General features: G+C 37.4%; 1 long non-coding RNA gene across 2 annotated transcripts; it reads left to right on the top strand.

Annotated features, from left to right (window-relative positions):
* The first annotated feature begins 2,457 nt into the window (after positions 1–2,457).
* Positions 2,458–3,349, top strand: LOC112168941. 2 transcript variants are annotated; one of them, XR_005802415.1, is made up of 3 exons: positions 2,458–2,658; positions 2,759–3,143; positions 3,224–3,349. It is a non-coding gene; the product is annotated as an uncharacterized LOC112168941 (long non-coding RNA). The 2 variants fall into 2 exon arrangements; XR_005802416.1 differs by having other exon boundaries at positions 2,458–2,816; positions 2,941–3,143.
* Positions 3,350–10,606: the final 7,257 nt, after the last annotated feature.

The following is a 10,606-nucleotide window of genomic DNA, read 5'->3' as shown; positions in this document are numbered from 1 at the left end:
GCCACCAGCCTAGAACGAGTAGCTGCCATATCGCCGCCCTCATCCAACAGCACACTACCTCCGATAGCCACTATACAAGGAAAATCGAACTCCGAAAGCCAAGGCGGCGAGACTCGATTAGATTTCATCTTTCCGGCGACATTTAGGCATGAAAGATACCCTGTTTTGAAGCCCTCTTCCTCCTGATAAGATCCATATAGGCGTTGAAGATCGATTTGAAGTGTAGAAGGAGAAATCGGGAATTGAATTTGTACAACCGAGATCTTTCGAGCTTGATCTATCTCTATCCAGGCCGAATCTGCCTTAGTGCCAGGTATAAAAGTTGCTCCCTTTGATGTACTCTACATGTTAATAGGAGTTGATCCTCCAGATTTTGGTGTTAGTTCGGCGGAGCGTGGTGGCACGTCTGGCCTCTATTGGAACTACTTTGTGCTCCGTTATCTTCTACTTATCGATAGGAGCGTATTGATATACGGGTTGTACCCTATTTTGATCCTTTGTAACATGTTAGGTTTTTCGTAATCTCGGTTGGTTTGGTTTTCAATCTGTGAAGATCTGACTGTTGGATCGTCTTGTGGTTTTGTTAAATTGACCTTAGGGTGGTCTCAGATGAAGTTTCACCTCAATTGGCGTAATCTTCTATTTTACTCAAAGTTCGTGTTTCAAACTTTAAATCACTTTGTGTTTCGATGTACTGAGTTGTGACATTATTTTCCTTAGGTGCTTGACCGAGTGTGTTTTGTGAATTATATCACTTTGTTTAAAGACGCAGCTGGATTTTGAGGTGAGTGAATCTCACGTGGTTTCGTTTGATTAATTAGTTATGTTTTAGTTTTAGTAGAATTAATTGTTAGCTTTTAAAATCATATTTAGCGGAATAAATATTTGTTTTGAAATAAATGAACTTGATCGTCAACGGTTCTTGGGTAAGTGAAAATGATGTTTTTATAAAATGATTTTTATATTTAGTAAAGTGTGGTTAATTTATATAGTTGGTATTAGTGGTATTCCTGAGTGGATGACTATGTGTGTGTGTGTGTGTGGAATTATGTTTAGGGTGAAAATAATATGCTGCTTTGTGATTGTGGAATTATGTTTTGACGAACTTTCCTCAGATATTGTTTTAATTCAAGTTGTGTTTGAGAGTGTGATTAAATCAGTTGCCTGTGGCATAGTAGGACTTGTGTGGCGGAACCACACTACTAGAAAAACCACATATAAGGACACCCAATAAGGACTCATTTTTGTCAACGTGTCCTAATAAGCTTATGAGGACGGACAAGAAAAAACAGGAGCAAACTTCTCCATACTTCGCTGCCCCGCCAAATTTTTTTTGCCAAAAGTTAAATTTCCCACACCAATTCGCACTTTAGGTTGGCCGATAAAATTGGCCTCTATCATTTTAGTTGACCCCTCTCTCTCTCTCTATCTCTCTCTCGTCTGCATCTCTTCCTCGTCGAAGAAAACAAATTCGAGCTCAGATTCTTTTGCTCTGAGCAAACCAAATTCACTCACCACGGATGGGTAATTCTCCCTCCTTCTCGATCTGTCTATGGCTTTTTCTTCTTCTCGTCAAATCTGTTTGGTTCTGGGTAATAGTTATGGGTACTGGTTCATGATTCTTCGTCGGGTTCTTTCACCAGGATGTAAGAGCTCTCTCCATTGCCTCTAACGAGGATCGATCTAAGAGCATTGACTGGCGGTGGCTTTATTCTCTGTCTAGATCTGAATCAGATGGTATGCTAGAGGGTTCATTCAGAATCCTTAATTGTGTGCGTTTCAGTAATTTTATCCTTAATTTTATTCTTCTATTCAGTAATTGAACAGATCTAGAAGTCTCTCAGTCTGCCTATGGCTCTCTTAGACCAACATCATGGATCCTGATTCCCGACCTATGCCGCTAAAGCTACAGACTTGAATCAAGTAATTTTTTCTCTCCAATATCAATTTAGGGCTTTTGAGTTTTATGAAATTAAGGATCTTTAATTCTGGGCTTTCGAGTTTTATGAAATTGGGGATTTTGAAAGCTCGTTCTCGTTCACCCATTGAAGATGAGATTTTGCGGGGACAATATTTTCAGATCTGGATATTTATTTATGTTTTCATTTTCTCATTTGCAATATGGAATTAGGTAGGAATATTGAAAATATCAATTTAGGGCTTTTGATTTTCTATGTAATTTGGAATTTCTGATTCTGTTTCTCAACCCCAAATCGAAATCAAAACTGGGAGATTATCTACTCATCCTATTCAGGTAAGATTATCCAAGGGTTTCTCAGATTCTGTTGTTCTGTTTCTCTTCAACTTCTTCATTATTAGATATATATAAATTAATTGGTTGGATGTATATTCAAGTTTGTTTGAAATTTTACTTTGAGGAAGGTGTTTTGTTTTATCATATGTAGCTGTTGATTTTGGTATTTCTATTTTTCTCGCTTTCATTTATTTAGGTGTTGGTTTGGTTGCCAAGATGAGCAGAAGCACCCTCTTCTCTCATCTGTTTATCAGGTATAATCTTCAAACTCTATCATTTTCTAGGTTGTATTTCATATAGATTTGGATATTGAAGGAATTTTGAATGAAGACTTGATTGTGCAACAGATTGGAACCTAATAATGAGTAGCTTGATACTTGAGATTGTTAGTTAATCAAGGCATGGTAACGTTTTTCATTATCAATTTATATTCACTGGGAATCTCAAGTAGATGAACTGTAATAGCTAGTCTAATTGTTTTTTTATTCTCTTGTCATTCCACAGGACCCAACAATGTTTGAAGCAACGACTAGAGCAATATTCTGAAAGTGATGTTTGAGAGGTAATTATTTTTATCAAATAAGCAGTTTCTGAAATGGGCTCCCAAGAAATTAAAAACCTTTGAATGTAATTTTGAAAGTAGGAGAAACATTTTAACATGTGTTCTATATCTATCCTTGGTACAGATGATATATCCTCGTTTGAGAGGTAGACTACATGTCATACATCCTTTACATGGCCTGGTGAGTGATGTCGGGTATAATTTTTTCTTTTCTCTGTTTTTTTTTTTTTTTTTTGGTTAGTGGATTTTTTAACAGATGAATCTCAGGATAATGATCTATGATTTAAGAGGTGGAATTTAAATGGGTATTGTTGCATTTACAGTATTGTGAAGGTTATCGATCTTCAAGAAGTTTTTGATGAGGAGGAGGTGATTGTGCTTGAGCTTAATCAGAAAGATGATTCAAGGTGAGCCTTGACATGTTTACCTTTTGAAACAAAACTAAAGTTTACCTTCTGCGCAATTTCACAAAGAGAAGACAAGCTGCAATCGTGTATACTTACGTGTGTGTGTCCTTTATATTCCATTAATATCAGAAAAATGATAAAAAAAAAAGGCCTTCTTCTTGGCCTTTTAGGATCTGGAGCAAATACTATCTTTAAGCAGTTACAGCCTTATATTATAACTGATGTCTTCAAATATTGTCTAATGTGTTCATCTACTTGTTTCTTTGCAACTTGAAATCTTAATTTTCCTTTAATGAGTCATTTCAAAATTTAGTGTTGTAATGCACATTCCTCATTGGTTGTAAAAGGTCAGGACTTGCCATCTTAATGGTAAAGTATGAATACTTATTGTTTCATGGAGAGTTGCCATCATGTATTAACATACATTTCTCATTGGTTGTAGTTATGTTGTAGTGGAGATATGTGGGCTGCTATTGATGGTGTATCAAAGGCTTCTCAAGGTAAGTTGTTTCCAGTTTTTGTCTTTCTTTTCTTTGGTATTGTAGCAGATCAGGCATGCAGCATTAACTTGATACCATGATGCATAATATACCTGTCTTAAAGAATGACTTCATTTGAATATTGAAATACTTGGCCTTTTGGCAATTGCATCAGGTAGTGAATATTGGCAATCAGTCCCAGTTTTGCATGTCTGCACAGTACTGTACGATGAAGCATTACCTACATTTCTACCTTTTACACAGTACTGTACGATGAAGCATTGCCTGCTATTTTACAGGTACCCACAACGTCTCTCTCTCTTTTTTTTTTCTTTTCCTTTTTTTGGTATACCATAGAGGTGTAGTCGTATAGATTGACAGGTTTACAAGTGACACTTTCCAATGCAAGTGGATATGCTTTTCATCTTGATCTAAAGATGATTTGATGTTCCATTTATGTATTATGAATAATAAATTCTATGTCATCTCTCTACACTTATGCAGGTCTATTTGATATGCTTTGATATTAGCTTTTAATTTTTGGTTGCTGATGAGTTTGTTTGTGTAGTTTGCAAGTACTGAGTAATTGATTTTTATTTTTCATACTTCTGTTGCAATTGTATATGAAAATGAGACGTTGTAATACAGACTAATTTGAATTATATATTATTGGTTGGAAGACCTGTTGATAAGCCCTGTGGTTGGATTCTAGTCTTGGCTCAATCTAATTGTTGAATTTCAGGAGTGTTAATATGTACTTGATATTGGTTTGTGCTATATTTATCAGGTTATGATTGAAGATATTGGGAAGCAGATTAAGTAACTATAAACCTACAAGGTGCAGGACATTGATTTACTTGACTAGAATTGTTGAACTGTAATTTGTTATACTTTATAAATTTGTTTGCATATGGTGTATTTTGATTCAGTTAATATTGCATTTGGTGGTATATTTTGAGGGGTGTACAATTGGAGAAAGCTTCCTTTTATTATTAATTAAATATTTTTTTTTGGGTTTTTTGCAAGTTTTAAGGACACGTTTTGAACGTCCTCTATGACTCTTTTTAAGTGTCCTGTTTTAGTTTTAAGGACATATATGAGTGTATTTTTTGTGTCCTCTTATGGTTTTAAGGACTCCATTTTCAGAGCTTTTAGGACACAGTTTGTGTGTCCTAGTATAGAATAGAGGACACCTATTAGAAGATATAAGGATGCAATTTAGGTGTCCTCTTATGGATTTAAGGACACTGCATCTAGAGCTTTAAGGACACACAAACTGTGTCCTCATATAGAAAAGAGGACACGTTTTCAGTGTCCTTGTTTGAGACTTATAATGACTGTTGGATAGAGGACTCTTTAAATGTATTTAAGGACACAGTTTCAGTGTCCTTAAATGGTGTTTTTCTAGTAGTGCCAGTGTGACTATTTTGAGTAGAGTTGTCGGGTCTGTTGTTGTTACGATGATCAAGTCTGGTGTTATAGTGATTCATGTTTCGTCTAGGTGAAAGGAGATTATTGTTTGTGTCAAATTACTATCAGTTGTTAAGTAAATTACCTTCATGTAATCCCCTGTACTAAATCATACGTAGGGATCACCATTTTCTATATTGGTTTAATTGCATGTAATCTCCTGAGCTGAATTATATGTAGGGATTACTAATTTTCTGTATGGTTTTGTCTTCATGTAATCACCTGAACTAAATCATATGCAGCGGCTACTATATTGTTTTGAATTGTTTAATATAATTATTCTGGTCTTCTATTTTGTTGTTTGGAGTTTACTCATATGAGCTATCAAAAGCTTACCAGGTTTGTTGTTGCAACCTGGTGCACTATATAATGGTGTGAGGGTTGATCCTGCATGTCAGGGTAATCGTGGCTGAAGTAAGAGTCTTGCAGGCGCAGTAATAGGTGACGGAAACTAATTTTGTTGCTTTGACTTTATTTAGATTTCCATTTTGTAGTAAGCTTTGAGGGAATGTGTAGACCCCCGTACTTTTTCTTATTTATTTTAATTTGTCGTATAACGTATGAAACTACATATATATTCGTAAGGTACAAAAGTATTCGCGCTTAGCCTAAGATTTTGAGGTCATTTTAAAGGATTAAGAATTTAGAGAAAATCCAATTTGGGTCTAGGAAACTATTTTTAAAGTGTCGAGGCTTAAGACAAGCCCGGAAATTTTTTCCGAAAGGATTCAGTGAAGTGTTGGAGAAATAAGGATGTTTGAAGATGTATTTTCAGAGTTGGCTTGAGGGAAATTAAGAAGAAAATGAAATAGGAGCAGCCCAAGCCCACTTGGCCCAAAATGTGTGGCAAATTAGACTTTTCACAATTAAATTTAGGGAGAGGTATAAAAGAAAAACATTCTCCAAACCCTAGCCTCAACCCTCACATTTTTCATTTCAGCTTTCTTTCTCTACCCGAGAGCTTCTCTCTCTACCCCTCGCCGGAAATCGCCCAGCCACCAGACGCCGCCGCACCGCCGCCGTTGTTGGAACTCCGATCCAAGCCAAAATTTCCAGATTTTCTTCTCTTCATCCCCTCTTTCCATTTCTCCAACCAAAATCATGAAATTTAGCCATTTAATCCCCAAAAACCCTAGAACCCGAAGCCAAATTGGGGTTTTTTGTGATTTCTTCTTTCCAAGCTCAAATCAAGGTAATCTTCCTCCTAATCTAGCCTCTATTCATCAATCTATACCTATTTCTTCCTAAATCCGAGTTTTTGATTTTGATTTGTGATTTTGATTGCATGAACCCGATTTTCCCTAAATCAAGAGGCTAGGCTACGGGTTTGGCAAGGATTTGTAGTAAGGATCTATCCATGCAACCTTGTTTTCAAGTTTTTGGTTGTGATATTGATGTTGTATGGATTTGTAGGTGAAGAAGGCCAAGGAGGAGGATTAGGTGGTGAGTTTTGAAGAAGAAAGGGTAAGGAATGGGTTTTGGACATAGAATTTTTGGAATTTATTTGGTTGATTTTGATTTTGTTGAGCTATTGTTGTTGTTGGAAAAATTGTGAAAATTAGATCTTTGAGAAGGGTTTAATTAGTAGAATTTTATAAGCCTAGTTTTCAAAGCGTTGGAATTTTGGTGTTGAAGATTTGGTGATTGTTGTTGTGTAATTTTGGCCAACAGAAAAAGAAAAGGAAGAAGAAAAGAAATGGCTTTGTTTTGGAAGAAAAATAAAATAAAGAAAAAGAGTAAAAGTTGGATTAAATGAGTTTTTACTGTGGTAAAGTGGTAAAAAGTGAAGAAGGTGAAAGTAAAGGTAAATTCGGTTAAAAGGAGGTAAAAAGGTAAAAGTGAAAGTGTGGAGGTGAAATTCATGATAAAAGTGAAAAGGTGAAAAAGGAGAAGTAAATGGGTAAAAGTGAAAGTAAAATTTTATTTATAATTATTTACTTATTTATTTTAATAAATAAGAAATAATGGTAAATAAAGGAATACTTGGTCAAAAGTCAGAAGTCAAAGGTCAAAAGTCAACTCTGAGAGTTGACCAGAGTTGACCGACCTCGTAATACGTGAGGATCGACTCGACTTTGGTCGCTCGGATTGGCGAAAGTTTAGCAGAGCGATAAGGACGTTTTCTTTTTTAAGAAAGAAGTTAGTTTCCCAAATTGGTAAAAGTTGAAAGAAATAATTAATGGGCTCATTGAAATACAAAGGATTTAGTGTGTGGATTACTTAAAGTTGATCATGATGTTTACCTGGATAATTACTTACAAACTAAGTAATGGTTCAGGAAACACGATCTTTTAGGAAGCTTAAGCGGAAAGCATTAGAGTGTGGAATACGCCTGCATTTTCCAGGTAGGGTGAGTTGTCCCTTCCTTGTTAGAGGCTTTTAGATATATGTGGAATACTCTAGTATAATATTATGTTGCCTGCAAGTACGTTTTTTGTTGTTCATTAGTCGATGCCTCGTGATACGTGTGTTTTCATAACTGATAATTGTTGATTGCGAAAACCGAGGCTAGACTTGCATGTTGAGATACTGTACCCTTTGTATGTTTGTGCTTGTGACCTGAAAGTGAATGGGACCTAAACGCGTTGATTCCTTGGGATCCCACGGTGTCGATAACCGTGAACCTCCAGAGGGGGCTGTGCTCCTATGTATGTCGAGGAAAGGTGAGTACAGACAATGAACCAGTCATAGGAGACTCAGAGCCAGGAAATGGACACTTTCGCTACTTGCAGTCACAAGGACTACAAAGTAGTTGGCTGGTTCTCGAAGGATGACGAACCAGGTCAGTCATCGATTTATTTTAGTTTAGCCGGCAGGTAAGTATCTCGAAACTCCAAGTTGTGTGAAGCATGCTGCATATGATTTCCTGAAACAAAACAACTATGATTGTTTTTGTTTGCATTTGTTTTACTCGATTTTACAAATGTGCGCAATCAAAATTCTAGTAGCCATGTTTTACCTATTAGTTTTCAAACCTAACTAAGGTTGGGTCGGCCCCTATTGGGCTAGCGAGGACGAAATGCTCACCCCTACATTTCAGGTTACAACGAGGTCATTTCGGATGATTTGGATTAGAAGTGGGTCGTTGGCTAAGTCCATGTGTTGCTGTTCCTATTGCTTGAAGTTCTTCCCTGTCGGTACTTTATCGATTTACTCGCTTCTCTTTCAATGTTGAACTCTATGAGGTCCGCCTACTTGGGAGCGCGCCTCACCCCTTTGTTTTATTGTTATTGTTGTACCCCTTTCATTTCGGTTATGATGTCAGCCTTAAGGCGTCACAGTGCACTTGCCCAATTTATTTTTTTAAGCATTTTCAGACTTGTTAATTTAAGTGTTGGGTCGTTGACTTAAAGTCCTTTCTTAAAAGTTTTTCTTGGTCTCCTATTCCTAGAATTTGCATTTTCAAAAGGCTTTGCAGTATTAAGTTGGTAGGTCTACGGTAAATCTACGACGTATCGAGCTCCTATTGGCTTAATATTACGGTGCTGTGGTATACCCACTCGGGTCGCCACAGAATGTTTACTTATTAATTTGTTAACGCAACTTAATTCGTAAACTTGTGTAATGTAATATATCACTCTAAAAAATGAGTTTTTATTAACATTGTGAGTTCCAAACTTAGTCGTACACCTGTTTTAAAAAGAAAAAATTTCTCTGGTATTTAGGGTCGATGTCTGAATCATAACGCTTGGTGTGTTTGTGTTTGTTTATTTGGTTTATCATTTATGCTTGAAATGGGGCGTGACAGTTTGGCATCAGAGCATAAGGTCACATACTTGGTGACAATCAATACTACTCGAGTAATAGCCTGTTTGCAGCGGTTCCCCATCTGATACTCTTCAGTACAGGTATAATCATTGGGTATGTTGTAGTGTTAGGTGACGATTAGGTCATTGAGTCATTCTGTCTGTTTATTTGGTTTATCATTTGTGCTAAGCTTTCTTTTCTTCATCTTCTTCAAACCTTAGGCGGTAGCTAATTATAATTTCCAAGGTTTAGAATCCTCCATCTTTGACTTGTTGCGAGCACCAAGAGGACTTCCAACTTTGAGTTTCTTTGGAAGAGAAATAACTAGCATCCCAGATTGTTGGGAAATGTCCAGAGTAAGTTTAAAATCCAAAGAAATGAGAACAATTTCTAATAGGATCTGCCCCAGATTTCAACATGAAATCTGAAGTGGCCCTGTGGGGCCCACCTTAGGAGAAACTCTATCAAAAATTTGGGAGAAACATTCCTAATAGTGGATTACCCAAATCCTGCGAAAACAATCTAACACTTCTAATAGCAACAATGACAACTCAAACTCCAAGAGTCTGCATGCTCTCCACAATAATTCAACTCGCACAAGATATACAAGAAAAATATAAATACAAATCTCGATTCTCAAATTATCAATACAACTGAAATTTGCCAATCACAGTGGTCTAGACTAGGAATTGAAATAAGATACCAATAGGTTCAACATGTAACCTACAACAAAAATGAAGTTGGTGGACAAATCTCAAAACTGTTAAAGGAAAAACACATTATGTGCCTTCGTCAAAGCAACTGACGAGGAGGGAATCAAGGAATTACAATCACAGCTCAATCAGCATTTAGTATCATTAATGTAATCGATATTTCCGTTGTAATTCTATCCCTATATAAAGGGACTATGAAATGAAATGAGTAGACCAATTCCATCTCAATTTTACTTTAACACATTATCAGCACGCTTAGAGCCAATAGCCAAGAAAAAAATCCTAATTTTCTAGTTTCTTTCTATTGAAAAAAAAATAAAAACCCTAGAAGAAAAAAATATTTTCTTCTCTTTCTGCCGCCACCTTAAAAAAAAAAAAAAAAAAAAAATTTCGTCCCGGTCTCAGCCTTGTCTCTTGCAACGACATGCCTCACCCCGCCCAGTCGCAACAGATCACCAGTACATCTGCAGCCCAGCACCAGCCCACACATGCCTAGTCGCCCCCCACCTCTACCCCACCACACGCCTCTGCGTGCATCAGACCGGCCCCTGCAACCAAGCCACCTACAACACACTGCTAGCACACATGCCTTGCAGCAGCCCACCCCGCCTGGCCTAGCACCTGCCATCCTCCCTCGCGCCTGCAGATCCAGCCCGCGCGCATGATCCACTAGACCGGCCTCGTCTCTCGGCGTCGATCAACAGCACTCCCGATCTGCTCCCACCTTCACCAATCCCAGCAGCCACCGATCACCTATCCCAGCAGTCCACCGCTCACCTGTTGCTGCACCCAGCGCGCCTCCTCACCTACTGCTACACCTAGCGCGCCTCCTCTGCAAACTTCCCATCTGCAAACTAGAAGAAGACACGAAGGAGGGAGAAGAGAAAGAAAAAGAGAGAGAGAGAAAAAAAAACCTGGTCCAAAGAAAAGGGACCCGGCCCAGAAAAAAAAAAAAGAAAAAACAAAAAACAAAA

The sequence above is a fragment of the Rosa chinensis genome, chromosome 6 (assembly GCF_002994745.2).
Source record: "Rosa chinensis cultivar Old Blush chromosome 6, RchiOBHm-V2, whole genome shotgun sequence".
Lineage (NCBI taxonomy): Eukaryota > Viridiplantae > Streptophyta > Magnoliopsida > Rosales > Rosaceae > Rosa > Rosa chinensis.
This window is presented reverse-complemented; position numbering and strand designations above follow the sequence as displayed.